Genomic DNA, 12,675 nt, shown 5'->3' with positions numbered 1-12,675 from the left:
GATGTTTAACAATGTCAAACATTGTCAAACTTACGTCAAACAACGTCAAACATAGTCAAACACTGTCAAACTAATGTCTAATAGTGTCAAACTGATGTTGAACAATGTCAAACATTGTCAAACTTACGTCAAACAATGTCAAACGTAGTCAAACACTGTCAAACATTGTCAGATAGAGTCCAACTGATGTTAAACAATGTCAAACATTGTCAAACTTACGTCAAACAATGTCAAACGTAATTAAACACTGTCAAACATAATCAGACATTGTCAAACGGATGTCAAATATTGTCAAACTCATGTCAAACATAGTCAAACACTGTCAATCTATGTCAAGTACTGCCAAACTAATGGCAAACAGTGTCAAACTTACGTCATACCATGTCAAATGCAATCAAACGAATGTCAAACACCATGAAACGAAGCCAGACTTTGACAAACATTATTATTATTATTATTTAAAGCCTATACTGTGTCCCACTGCTGGGCAAAGGCCTCCCCCATCGATTTCCACTCGTCCCGGTTATGAGCGATCTCCGGCCAGTCGCTGAGATACACGTCCAGGTCGTCCCGCCATCTCCGCCTGGGCCTGCCAGATCCCCGCCCGTCTTGCGGCACCCATACGGTGGCTATTTTAGCCCACCTCTGTGGGTGCATACGGCAGACATGGCCTGCCCAGTCCCATTTCAGTTTGGCGGTCTTAACCCCAACATCTGTAATGCGTGTTTTTGAGCGCAGCGTGGAGTTGCGGATTCGGTCAATCCGTTTTACTCCTAGGATGCTGCGCTCCATAGCTCTTTGGCAAACCTTCAATTTGGTCTTTTGCGCGTCGGTGAGTGACCACGACAAACATATGTCAAATTAATTTAAACTTTATAAAGTGATGTCAAAGTTCACCAAAGTAGTGTCAGATCTTATCAAGGTAATATCAAAGCTTGTCAAAGTCTGCTAAATTACCCAAGACAAGTCAGAGAAAAGTTAAGGATTGCGCAATCCTGTCAAGTCAGTTCAAAATTACGCTAAAGTCTGTCGAAGTTTATAAAAAAGAGAAAAGGCAAGTTTTAAGGTCAGAAATATGAATTAAGGCGTAAAACGTCCCATGGGTGGGAGGCATGGTTTGAGATAAGAACATAAAATGCGCTTGAAATTTTTCAGATGATGAGAAAAGTTACACGCCGAAGCGGCCAAGGAAGAAGCGAAGGAGAAGAAATAGGTCCTCGTCATCAGAGGACGCTAATGTGACTTCCAAGAAGAGGAGCCGAAAGGGATTAACTGCAGATGAGTTGTTGAAGATAGTATCTACGCTTCAAGGTCTGCCAAGTAAGAACGCTTCTAATAATAACGTTGTCCCGGAGTTCGACCCTAACAACAAAGCTCAAGATGTTGAACGATGGCTAAAGAAGGTGAACGAGTGCGCCGAAATTTATTCATGGGATGAGAAGCAAAAAATTCACTACGCGCTGCAAAAGTTACGTGGGTTAGCCAAAAGTTGGTATGAATCTTTGCCATCGCTCAATTACTCGTGGGATATCTGGCAAAGTAAATTAATTAAAGCTTTCCCGAATGACGTGAATTATGGTAAACTATTAGATGAAATGTTAAACCGAAAATCTCGCACAGATGAAACTCTAAGAGACTATTTTTATGAGAAATTGGCATTACTGAGTCGGTGCGAGATTGTCGGTCGAAAGGCAGTTGATTGTATAATTTATGGGATTACGGATAGCTCAGTTAGAAACGGAGCCCAAGCTCTCAAATGTGAGGAACCAGAGGATCTCTTAAATTATTTAGCGTCACAACAGCCTTCACAGTCCAGAGACGCATCACGAGGTCCATTAGCATCAAATTCACTAAAGAGACGTGACTTTCGTAGTAACCTTTCTGGTAAGAGCACTACATTCAGTAGGGGAGTAGACTCTACTTGCTTTAATTGCAACGAACGCGGTCATATCTACCAAAATTGTACAAAGCCCATTGTTAAGTGTAGCAAATGCTATAGGGTAGGGCATAATAGTGACAATTGCACCAAAAGACCACTACAAACCCAAATGCGCGAAGTCAACAACCCAAACAACCAGCCTACTGAGAAAAAGGTGCTAAAGGTAGTTGTAGATGTAGACAATTCTCTATTGGAAGGGATTGAAACAAGACCGAATTACGAAATGAAAACGCCTTTAGATCATACAGACCAAACAAGTCCTCTTTGCGATATTATAGATTATGATGATTCTGTAAATGAAAAGTATTTCAAAAATATTTGCGTTAGTGGTCAAATGATAGACGCGTATATTGACTTTGGGTGCGCGCGTAGTCTAATTCGGAGTACAGATGCGACTACTCTGGGATTGACTAGCAATAATAGTACGCCATTGCTGACTTTGAGAGGTTTCGGTCATGGTGCAGTCTTCCCGAAATACAATGCTACCATAAATGTCCGAATCGACGAGGTTGAAACAGAGCTGGATGTTTTGGTTGTTGATGACACGTATTTAGATAGCCCTCTTATGATAGGACGGAATTTTACGGAGAAACCATTTGTAACGGCACTGAAGAGAGGTGAACAGTTGTTCCTTTATCATACTCCCACCGACATTTCCGTGCAAACAAATGAGACCATTAGCCTGTACGTCTCTAAAGATGTTACAGTAGTGAAAGGAGGTTTAGTGGAGGTATATACGAAGGAAACTTATACTGGCAATGTTTACTCGAACGGAGGCACCAGGTTATGCCCTAATCAAGAATATCATCTACATCAGGGTTGTTACGAGGTCAATGAGGGTGGGGCGGTAGTGTTTATAACTTCATTAACGAAGGCCCCGCTTAGCTTCAAGGCAGGGACGTTAATAGCGAGAGTCAATCCAATAGCAGAAGTCAAGACTCTGGCCGTACAAGCCGAACAATACGAAAGAGAGGATAACCCGATAGACAGGTCCGAAATTAAAATAGGCGAAAGGATCGATGAGGAAACCCGCGATAGATTGCATCAGCTTCTCCAAAAATACAGAAGTTGTTTTGCTAAAAACCTTAACGAATTAGGGTGTACTAAGGACGCTGTTATGAACATAGAGTTACATGATAAGACGCCTGTGGTGTATAGACCTTACCGACTGTCGCATGTTGAACGTAAAAAGGTGAGGGATATTGTTGATGAATTGGTGACAAATGATATAGCACAGGAATCCAACTCTAATTACGCGAGTCCTATATTGTTGGTTCAGAAAAAGAACGGGGAGTCTCGGCTCTGTGTTGATTACAGAGCCCTTAACAATAAAATCATCAAAGACAAATATCCCTTACCTCTAATTGACGACCAGCTGTCAAATTTAAGTGGGAACAAATATTTTATCACGCTGGATCTAGCATCCGGATACTACCAAATCCCAGTAGGAGAAGAAAGCCGGCATTTGACAGCGTTTGTCACCCCGGACGGGCATTATGAATTTAAAAGGATGCCCTTCGGATTGGCAAACGCGCCTGCTGTATTTCAAAAAATGATGAACGGATTGTTAGGTGCGCGTAGATTTAAAAGTGCCCTGGCATATATGGATGACCTTCTCATTCCTTCGTCATCAATTGATGAAGGATTTGAAAGATTGGAGGAAGTACTAAAATTGATAAGGGATGCTGGTCTAACCCTCAAACTGTCAAAATGCAGTTTTTTTGATACGAGCATAGAATATTTAGGATACGAAATCTCTGCCGAGGGTATAAGACCAAGTGAAAGGAAGATTATGGCGGTGCAGAATTTTCCGGTACCTCGTAATGTTCATGAGGTCCGGCAATTCCTAGGCTTAGCGAGCTATTTTCGCCGCTTTGTGAAAGGGTTCGGTGAAATTGCTAGGCCTCTGACCATACTGCTTAAAAAGGATATACAGTGGCAGTGGGGTGGCGATGAAGTTAAGTCATTTGAGACGTTAAAGGAGTGCTTGGTTAAACGTCCCCTGCTGGCACTGTATAATCCGGAACTGGACACTGAGGTACACACTGATGCTAGCTCACTAGGATTAGGCGGCATACTAATGCAATGGCAGTTGAGTCCCAGAGTGTTGAAGCCTGTCGCGTACTTCAGCCGACAGACCACGCCAGAGGAACGTCATTTTCACTCTTATGAGTTGGAGACTTTGGCTGTGGTCTGTACGTTGAAAAAGTTTCGACCGTATCTTCTGGGGCTTAACTTCACTGTATACACGGACTGTAATGCACTCCGGACCACCCTCACAAAGCGTGACTTAATTCCGAGGATTGCACGCTGGTGGTTGACTATAAGTGAATATAATTTTAATATTGAATACCGACCGGGATGTCGGATGGCTCATGTGGACGCACTGAGCCGCAATCCTCCGAAGGATTGTGGTCCAATGCCAGCTATGAATGTCTTACATATAAATACTGACAATTGGATTTTGACACTACAAATGGCCGACACTAAGTTAGAGAGGATTTTTAAGATTTTAAAACCGGGCTTAGATAGGGAGGTCTCTGACGTTAAAAACCACTTCGTTGTTAAGAACCACGCGTTGCATAGGAAAACTGAAGATGGCTTGAGATTAGTAGTCCCGAAAGACGCTAGGTGGCAGATCTGTAGGGCAAACCACGATGATGTAGGTCACTTCGGTTATGCTAAAACGTTGGAACGCGTACAGAGCCACTACTGGTTCCCTAAACTAAGACGCTTTGTCAAAAAATATGTAGCGGCTTGTATCGACTGTGCGTACAATAAAGATAACGCAGCTCGTACTAGTACTGGCTATTTGCACCCGATAGAAAAAGTAGCACAACCATTTCACACCTTGCATCTGGACCATTTGGGACCATTTGTTAAGAGCAAAGCAGGCAACAGCTACATTCTAACGATAGTAGACGGTTTTACAAAATATGTCTTTGCCAGACCAGTCAAAGACACGAAAACAAAAAACGTAATCAAAGTACTAGATAGTCTGTTTAACGATTTTATGATTCCGAGAAGAATTATATCGGATCGTGGGACCGCGTTTACTTCGGGCCAATTCAAAGACTTCTGTGTTAACAAAGGTATCAAACATGTACTTGACGCAGTTGCTTGTCCTAAGGCAAATGGGCAAGCCGAGAGGTACAACCAAACTATTATTACGGCCCTGGCGACACAGAACTTCGAAAATAATGAACGTGATTGGGACAAGCAACTGGGTCAAGTACAGTGGGGTATTAATAATACCATTAATGCTACGACAAAAAGGAGTGCATCGGAATTACTCTTCGGGGTTAAATCGAACTGCCCTATTGATAACAAGTTATCAACGGACAATGACGTGGTAGTGAGTCCTGACGGCATGACGTCGACTGTAACTGACGGAGATACTGGCAACGATGAGGCACCTTCCTTTCGCTCCCCTGTAAGAAATGAAGTCTTGAATGAGAGTCAGAGAATCAGTGCGCCTCCTCGTGTTAGTGTTTCTGATAATATAGACGAGTCTGGCCCCCCATCAACAGAGACTGATGGGAGGATGGATGAAATCAGAGAAAGGGCTTCTCTGAATATTCGACATAGTCAACAAAAACAAAAAGAGTTGTATGACTTAAAGAAAGCACCAGCGGTTACGTATTCTGTCGGTGACTTAGTAAAAATTACGAAGACCAGTTTTTATAACAATGGGAAAAGTAAAAAACTTTTGCCCAAGTTTATTGGCCCATATAAAGTTACATATTGCCTAGGTAACGATCGTTACAGAATCACCAACGTTCCTGGGTTTGATGCTAAAAAATATGACAGCGTTGTAGCTGCTGATAGAATGCGTCCTTGGATCAGTGTTCAGGCGCTGCAAATAAACGAGTCATCTGGTTCTGAGTCACCGGACTCGGACGAGTCTAACTCAGATTAGAAACCTATACTATGTCCCAAACCTATGTTATGTCATAATCACAATTAGATTATAAATACCTACTACTGTATAATTCTATTAATAAATGATGTATTCAGTAGCCATATATGTTGAAATCTATATCTTGTTTAGAGATTAATTGTATTTTTGTGTCCCCGCATCCTGTATTAATAATTATACTAGAGTCAAGAGATAATATAGATACTATAGATAATAGATAATATAGATTAATAGATAATATAGATAATAGATGATATAGATTAATAGATAATATAGATAATAGATAATATAGATTAATAGGTAATATAGATTAATAGATAATATAGATACTCTTACCTAGAGTGTTGTGATTTCGCGTGCTCCGGAGATAGCACGCAGTCGGATGACCGAGTGTTGTGATTTTTGCCATCCAAAATTGTAATTAGATGTTTGTGGGTAGTTAATATAAGATATATTAAATTTTAATAGTATTCGGTACTTGGCTGCCATCATAACTTTATTAAAAGAAACAAAGAGGGTAGTTAAAAAAAGGGATTGATGGCGGGGAAGTTCCGTTGACGGGGCGCCGGCCGTTGGCGGCAGTTCTTTGTTACTCGTGCTAGTGTAAGGTAGTTATCGAAAACTGTGCTATTGAGTCCCCAGTTTTGTAAACTAGGTTAACAATTAATAGTGTTGATCAAATATAATAATTATCCTGAGGAGTCTTGAAGTTTCTTTACATAAAATTAATTATGAATTTTTCTCTAATGCACGTTTAGAAAAACGCACGTATAGAGCTGAATCAGTCGATCTTATTTGCAAAATTTGGACAATTTTGAATATTAAAACGGGTAAATTTATAATTCGTATATCCTGTACCACAATCATTTCAGACTAGATTTTTATTTTAAGTTTTTGAAAAAGAGTAAACTAGCCTAAGGCGAATTCAATTTTTTTCAGAAATTACCTAAAATTAAGTGACAATTTCTTTGAAAATCTACATCACATCGAAGTAAATTTTGTACTAAATTAATCTGCAACGTTTACTTAAATTGCTGTTATGCCTTAGTGATTATAAATTGCTATTATTGATTTTTGCCAATTTTTTGAAAACGAGCCTTCACCGGTACAATTATTACCACTTTTGGACATTTTCTCATATTTTGTTAGACCAAGTAGAAAAAGTCCTATAATGTGATATATATTTATAAACTACTCGCAAAGCCCTTTAATTTGATATCACACACGGTATGATCGAGCGCTCGGTTGCGATTTCACTATTTTTAACACGAAAGCCCTCTTAAGGCATTCTCTACCAGTCAAACACTGCAGGCATCGTGACTGAAAATAATAATCAGATATCACTTACTGTACTTCAACTGTTTTGAATAAAAAATAATGGATATTGTTTAAAAAAATACTTTTTTTTGCTTTTGTTTCTACTTAAAGAAAAAAAAATTGAATCCTAACGAAATCATAATAGTCGATATACGTTGAATTATTAGTGGTAAACTTGTTTTTTTATTCAAACTCTCTTTATCCTGCCACGTTTTCCCTGCTTCCCTGTCTATTCACTTTCTCCTGTATGTCTAAAATTTCAACTCGCTATAAGTTCTACGTTTTTACGACTATTACGTTCCCTCCTGCAAATTCCGTATCATTGATGCACTCAAAAACATATTTAAATCCAAAAAGGTACAAAAAACCATTTTCATTTTTTTTCATTCACTTTACCCTGACGGTGCCACTTTTTTGAGAACGAACCATCTACGAGCGTTTCGTTTCGTGAGCGTTTGTGCCGTTCGGCTAGGTACCCTGAACAGAAACTGCTCACATTTTGCAGTGCCTGTGCCACCTGGGACACGCCTCGAGCATTTACCGATCCACTATTGGTAAAAATGTAGACTATACAGTAGTAGACTAGTAGACATGTAGACTAGGCAGATGGTAGGCACCTGACTAGGCTACATGTACACGACAAAAAATATATTATACAGGGTGTAAACCTAATACGGGCGAATCTCTTAAGTGCGTTTTCACATTATCCGATCCGATATCGGATGTAGGACCGATACCCCATACATTACAGGCGCCATCTTGGTTTTTTTCCATTGAAATCCTTCCGACATCCGATATCGGATCGGATAATGTGAAAACGGACTAAGGTGGTGAGGATAGGAAATAAGAAATGTAATTAGATAACTTTTACTTAAAATTGTGATAAATATTTTATTCATACAAGATAATTCGAACCGCAATGTAACGCAAACACGCGTTAAACGCTCGTTGATAGATGTCATTGACTGTCATCGCAACTAGGTTTACAGTAAGTACATTGCCGCTGGGAATTTTTTCGAAAAATCATTATGGGGTCAAAATTACCAGTGACTCAAAAACCCCTCTCAATTAATGATAACACTAATTAATTCTATGCCTGGTTTCACGTATCGCCCGTATTACGTTCACAGGCTGTTCTCAGTGCTTAATCATAAAATGCAGGGTTCCCATACAAGACATAGCAATAGCCTCCCCAGTAACAAAGGCGAACTTATCCCTTAGGTACATACTTTCCTATTGGTAATCACCCAAAAAAAAGTAATCAAAAGAGGGCACGAAACTCATCAATTGTATGCCTGTGTTTGGCCTATTTTTAAGTTTTTTTCATACTTTTTGTACATTTTGGCATATTAAATGTAAAAATGTCAAGATTATTTTCTTCGATTCTCACATAAACTCACAAAATGGCCGACGTGCTGCGTCCGCCACCTGAGACACGTCGCAAACTCCGAGTCCCGCAAATGTTCGGGAAATTGGCGAACGATGTACACGCTCTAAGTATTATTTGACAGTACATTTTTAACCGACTTCAAAAAAGGAGGAGGTTCTCAATTCGACTGAATGTTTTTATTTTTTATTTTTTTGTATGTATGTTACTCGATATCTCCGAGAATTGTGGACCGATTTTCAACATTTTTTTTTTGATCGTACGGGTATAACCCCGAGATGGTCCCATTGGCACCAAGTCGGGGTCTGATGATGGGATCCTGGAGAAATCGAGGGAACTCTTCAAATGTTATAGGCACATGTAATGTTTTAGTGTATTTTTCAAAGGTACACCAGTATTTACGCCTGATGGTAATAATTTTATGTGGCTGAGCTGATGATGGAAGGTCAACTCCTCAATGGTTAGGAGTTAAAGGATAATTCTTTCACTAGTGTGCATATATTCGGACTGATACATATAATATCAATAGGAACCACTAAAAATCAACAAATAAATAAACTTTTTAACAAAAAATAAAACCGCCTTCAAAAATAAGCGCGTTACAAAACACGGAGAAACTAAAAAGCAAAAAATAATAAACCTTTGAATTCAGATTTCTTATCGTATTGCAATAATCTAAACATCCAAATTATAAACAAATCAATTATTTTTGGAGTCGGTACCAGCCTGCGTATGGTTGGGTGGGGCAAACAGGCAATAGCAAGGCGACGAACAGGTCTGGTACCGACTACAAAAATAATTTATTTGTTTATAATTTTGATGTTTAGATTATTGCAATACGATAAGAAATCTGAATTCAAAGGTTTATTATTTTTTGCTTTTTAGTTTCTCCGTGTTTTGTAACGCGCTTATTTTTGAAGGCGGTTTTATTTTTTGTTAAAAAGTTTTTATAGGGACCTGTGGGCCGATTTTTGAGTCTCACGCGTTCGAATTCAGAAAATTGTCACTGAAAATAATAAGTAAGTCACCGTTTTCAACTGGTATTTTAGTGACGAAATCCCGTGTGCGAGATTCAAAATCGCCCTCCTGTTCTGGTTTAATAAAATCATAGCAATAAAGTTACTGTAAAAACATATTTCATTGGTTACTTTTTCAATGAAGACTTATTGCTGCTGTCAAGTTGAAGAGTTCGAGTTTCGACTTAATCATACAATTCTAAAAACCTTATCAAGTTTAAAAAATGAAGCTTCACGTAATCAAGTCTTAAAGGACTCGAGTCTTAACCAACTCGAGTCTGCTACGGGTCAGACTGGAAGTCCCAACATAAAGCAAAGGCTTAACTGTATTCTGCGGGTCGGAAGGACTTAAGGCTTTATAATCCCGTATAAATGGGTCAAACAGATTTGGATTCTGTTTGTCTTTTGTCACAAGCTATGTACATAGGGGTAGTTTAAGCCGATTTTATTCACGAGAAAAAATCAAGCTCCAGTAGGTTTGTTACGTTTTGATCTTTTGGGATTTTCGGGTTGAAAATCTTTCGGGTATTTGTGAATAAAAATATGAATAAGTAAATAACCTAACCACAAAAATAAAATTTTGAAAAAATCCCGACATAGTGGACCCATTTTCATGGAACATGGCTAAGAAGACTCCCGACGAATTCAGCTTTCAAACAAAAAAACTAAATCTAGATCGATTTATCCGTTCGGAAGCTACGATGCCAACATGCCATAGAGAGACTCACACATAGACAAAAAGACAGACACGTCAAACTTATAACACTCCATCGTTTTTCATCAACGCATCAAGTTTGAAAAGTGTTTTATCAACTTCTAGTCCTCCTGTAGGGCAATCATGGTCGCGCGATAAATTAAATGATAAAAATCGGGCCGTCCCTATCGCACTTACAAATAGTGCGTTCGAATCGGTTGATCGAAACTTTCCTGAAAACCGGGAATTACTGGCCAGTGTGGACATAACAAATTTACCAAATGACTACTTATTCAGGTTATTTCAGAGATACATTTTCATAAGACTTTTCGACAGCATGACTGCAAATTTCATGAAGTTGATGGTAGGGTAGGCTTTAAATATGTGATGTTTATGTCGCAGGGAAATGGCCAAAACAGAGATCTGATCAAATCTCTAAGGGATTTGATCAAATCACGCAGGATGTCAAAATGGCGAATCCATTTCATCATTTCTCTAGAAAATTTCAGTCATTTGACTAAATCCCTGATTCTGTTTAGTGAGATCACAAAATCGGCCAATAGACACGCCACGTTTTGTCATTTCACTAGATTTGTTTAGGGATTTGATAAAATCCCTGAACCACGACAGTGAGTTCTAGAGAAATGATAAAATGGACATCCTGCGTGATTTCATCATATCCCTTAGTGATTTGATGAAATCTTTGTTTTGGCCATTTCCCTGCGACATTTACAGGAAACTCAAATAACATTAACTCATAATAAAGTGTTTGATCCAAATATGTCTAGCCAAAGTCCTCTAAATGGTTAACTAGTATAATGGGCTGACAATTAAGAGCAGTGCTAAACGTGTTTCGCCTTAGTAAGTGGGGCCGTAGCCAAGAATACAATCATTTAATCAATATACAACCGCATACGTATACTTGGTACGACATGGACAACACGTTGCAGCGGTTAGACTCCGTGCACTCATGTCCGAGGACGGGTCTCCTAAATGACTCAAAACATGTCCCAACAGTCGCGATATAATAACGTGACTCCAATCGTATAATTATTAAATATTTTATTATATCTCACGAAAATTTAACGTCTATAAGAATACCATCGTTTACCAGAAGCGTATCGTAGCTATGTCTCTCTATCTCTTCAATATTGGTAAGACACGGTTGCGTATTGTTTGCCACGGAGAGTAAATTATTTTGCTTATGGCTACGGGCTCAAGAGCGCTCGAGATTGCTCAATGTCAGACCTGGTGTTTCATTGTGTCCGATATTTCAAATAATCTCGTTGTCTTATCAACATGAAGAATTACGAACTCTCCCAAGACCCTAGGACCTTAGGACCACGATTGCCAAATGCTACTTCAAATGAACTACATACTCAATAGGAGTAGGAATCTGATGCCAGCTTTGTGATTTTTTTTTACGCATTCCGTCAAATTTTTCAATGCTACCAGTGTTCAAAATACGGACAAAAGTACGAATAATTCACGAGTCGGTATTTTCTCCAAAATACATCTCTAGATTTAGATTATCTCAAAGGGCCGCAAATGTTTCCAGTGGCAAAAGGACTCTAAATATTATTTTTGGTCCCTCAAATTGCCTCAATCGAACCTCCAAAGCCATGGTTCGCCGACCCCTGAATTAATTAATCAAATGTCTGTGTCAGTTCTAATAACTTGATATAAAATAATTATAGAACTAACTAATTTCCTCCTGACAAAGTCGACCACCAAACGGACGAAAAGCAACTCTATTGGTTAAAACTTTAGTGTCTTTGGAAATTGTTGAGTTGTGTGTTATGAAAATGGTTATAACTGAGACTGATTTAAACAAAGATATGAATAAAGTTGTAAGCTTAGCAGGTAAACAAGTATCTAAAAATAAAAAAGTAGTTAAAGTAGATTTGGGACAACTTAGTGAAGCAATAAACAATATTGACAGTAAAAATATCTACCAAAATAAACTAAAGATGTAACAGAATCTGTACATCGGATATTAAATTCTCCCTCGTCCAGATATGATCTTTATAACGGAATGAAACCAAGCGCTATGTCTGGGAATGTAGCTAGCTTATCGATTTCTACAAACTTACAGACTATCACATCCGAGGCATAACAAATTGACTTTCACATTTCACCACACGTTACAACAAAAGAATAATGAGAGATTATGCGTTCGAAAAAAAATTTGAAAAAAGAACTTCAACATTAGTCGCGCTTCATTCTTAAGACACTGGCCGGTAAGAATTAGGGTTTTGACAGATGGATAAGAAAAAAAATAAAGATTTTATTTTTTATTTTTGACGTGAGCAACGGCCAGCGTCCGTTAGCGGCCGCGCGCCGCGTCGACTGATCTGAACCTACCCTATGCGGTACCTATACTTGTGTTTACTTCGATGGGGT

General features: G+C 38.9%; 1 protein-coding gene across 1 annotated transcript in view; it reads right to left on the bottom strand.

The window, feature by feature from the left end:
- The window catches only part of LOC125241039 (facilitated trehalose transporter Tret1-like), a 76,470-nt gene extending 64,007 nt beyond the window's left edge, over positions 1–12,463 (bottom strand). The window contains exon 1 of the mRNA XM_048149321.1: positions 12,366–12,463. The gene's annotated coding sequence lies outside the window, so the exon portion shown is untranslated. The remainder of the gene's footprint in view (positions 1–12,365) is intronic.
- Between the last annotated feature and the right edge of the window lie 212 nt (positions 12,464–12,675).

This window comes from Leguminivora glycinivorella, chromosome 2 (assembly GCF_023078275.1).
Source record: "Leguminivora glycinivorella isolate SPB_JAAS2020 chromosome 2, LegGlyc_1.1, whole genome shotgun sequence".
Lineage (NCBI taxonomy): Eukaryota > Metazoa > Arthropoda > Insecta > Lepidoptera > Tortricidae > Leguminivora > Leguminivora glycinivorella.
This window is presented reverse-complemented; position numbering and strand designations above follow the sequence as displayed.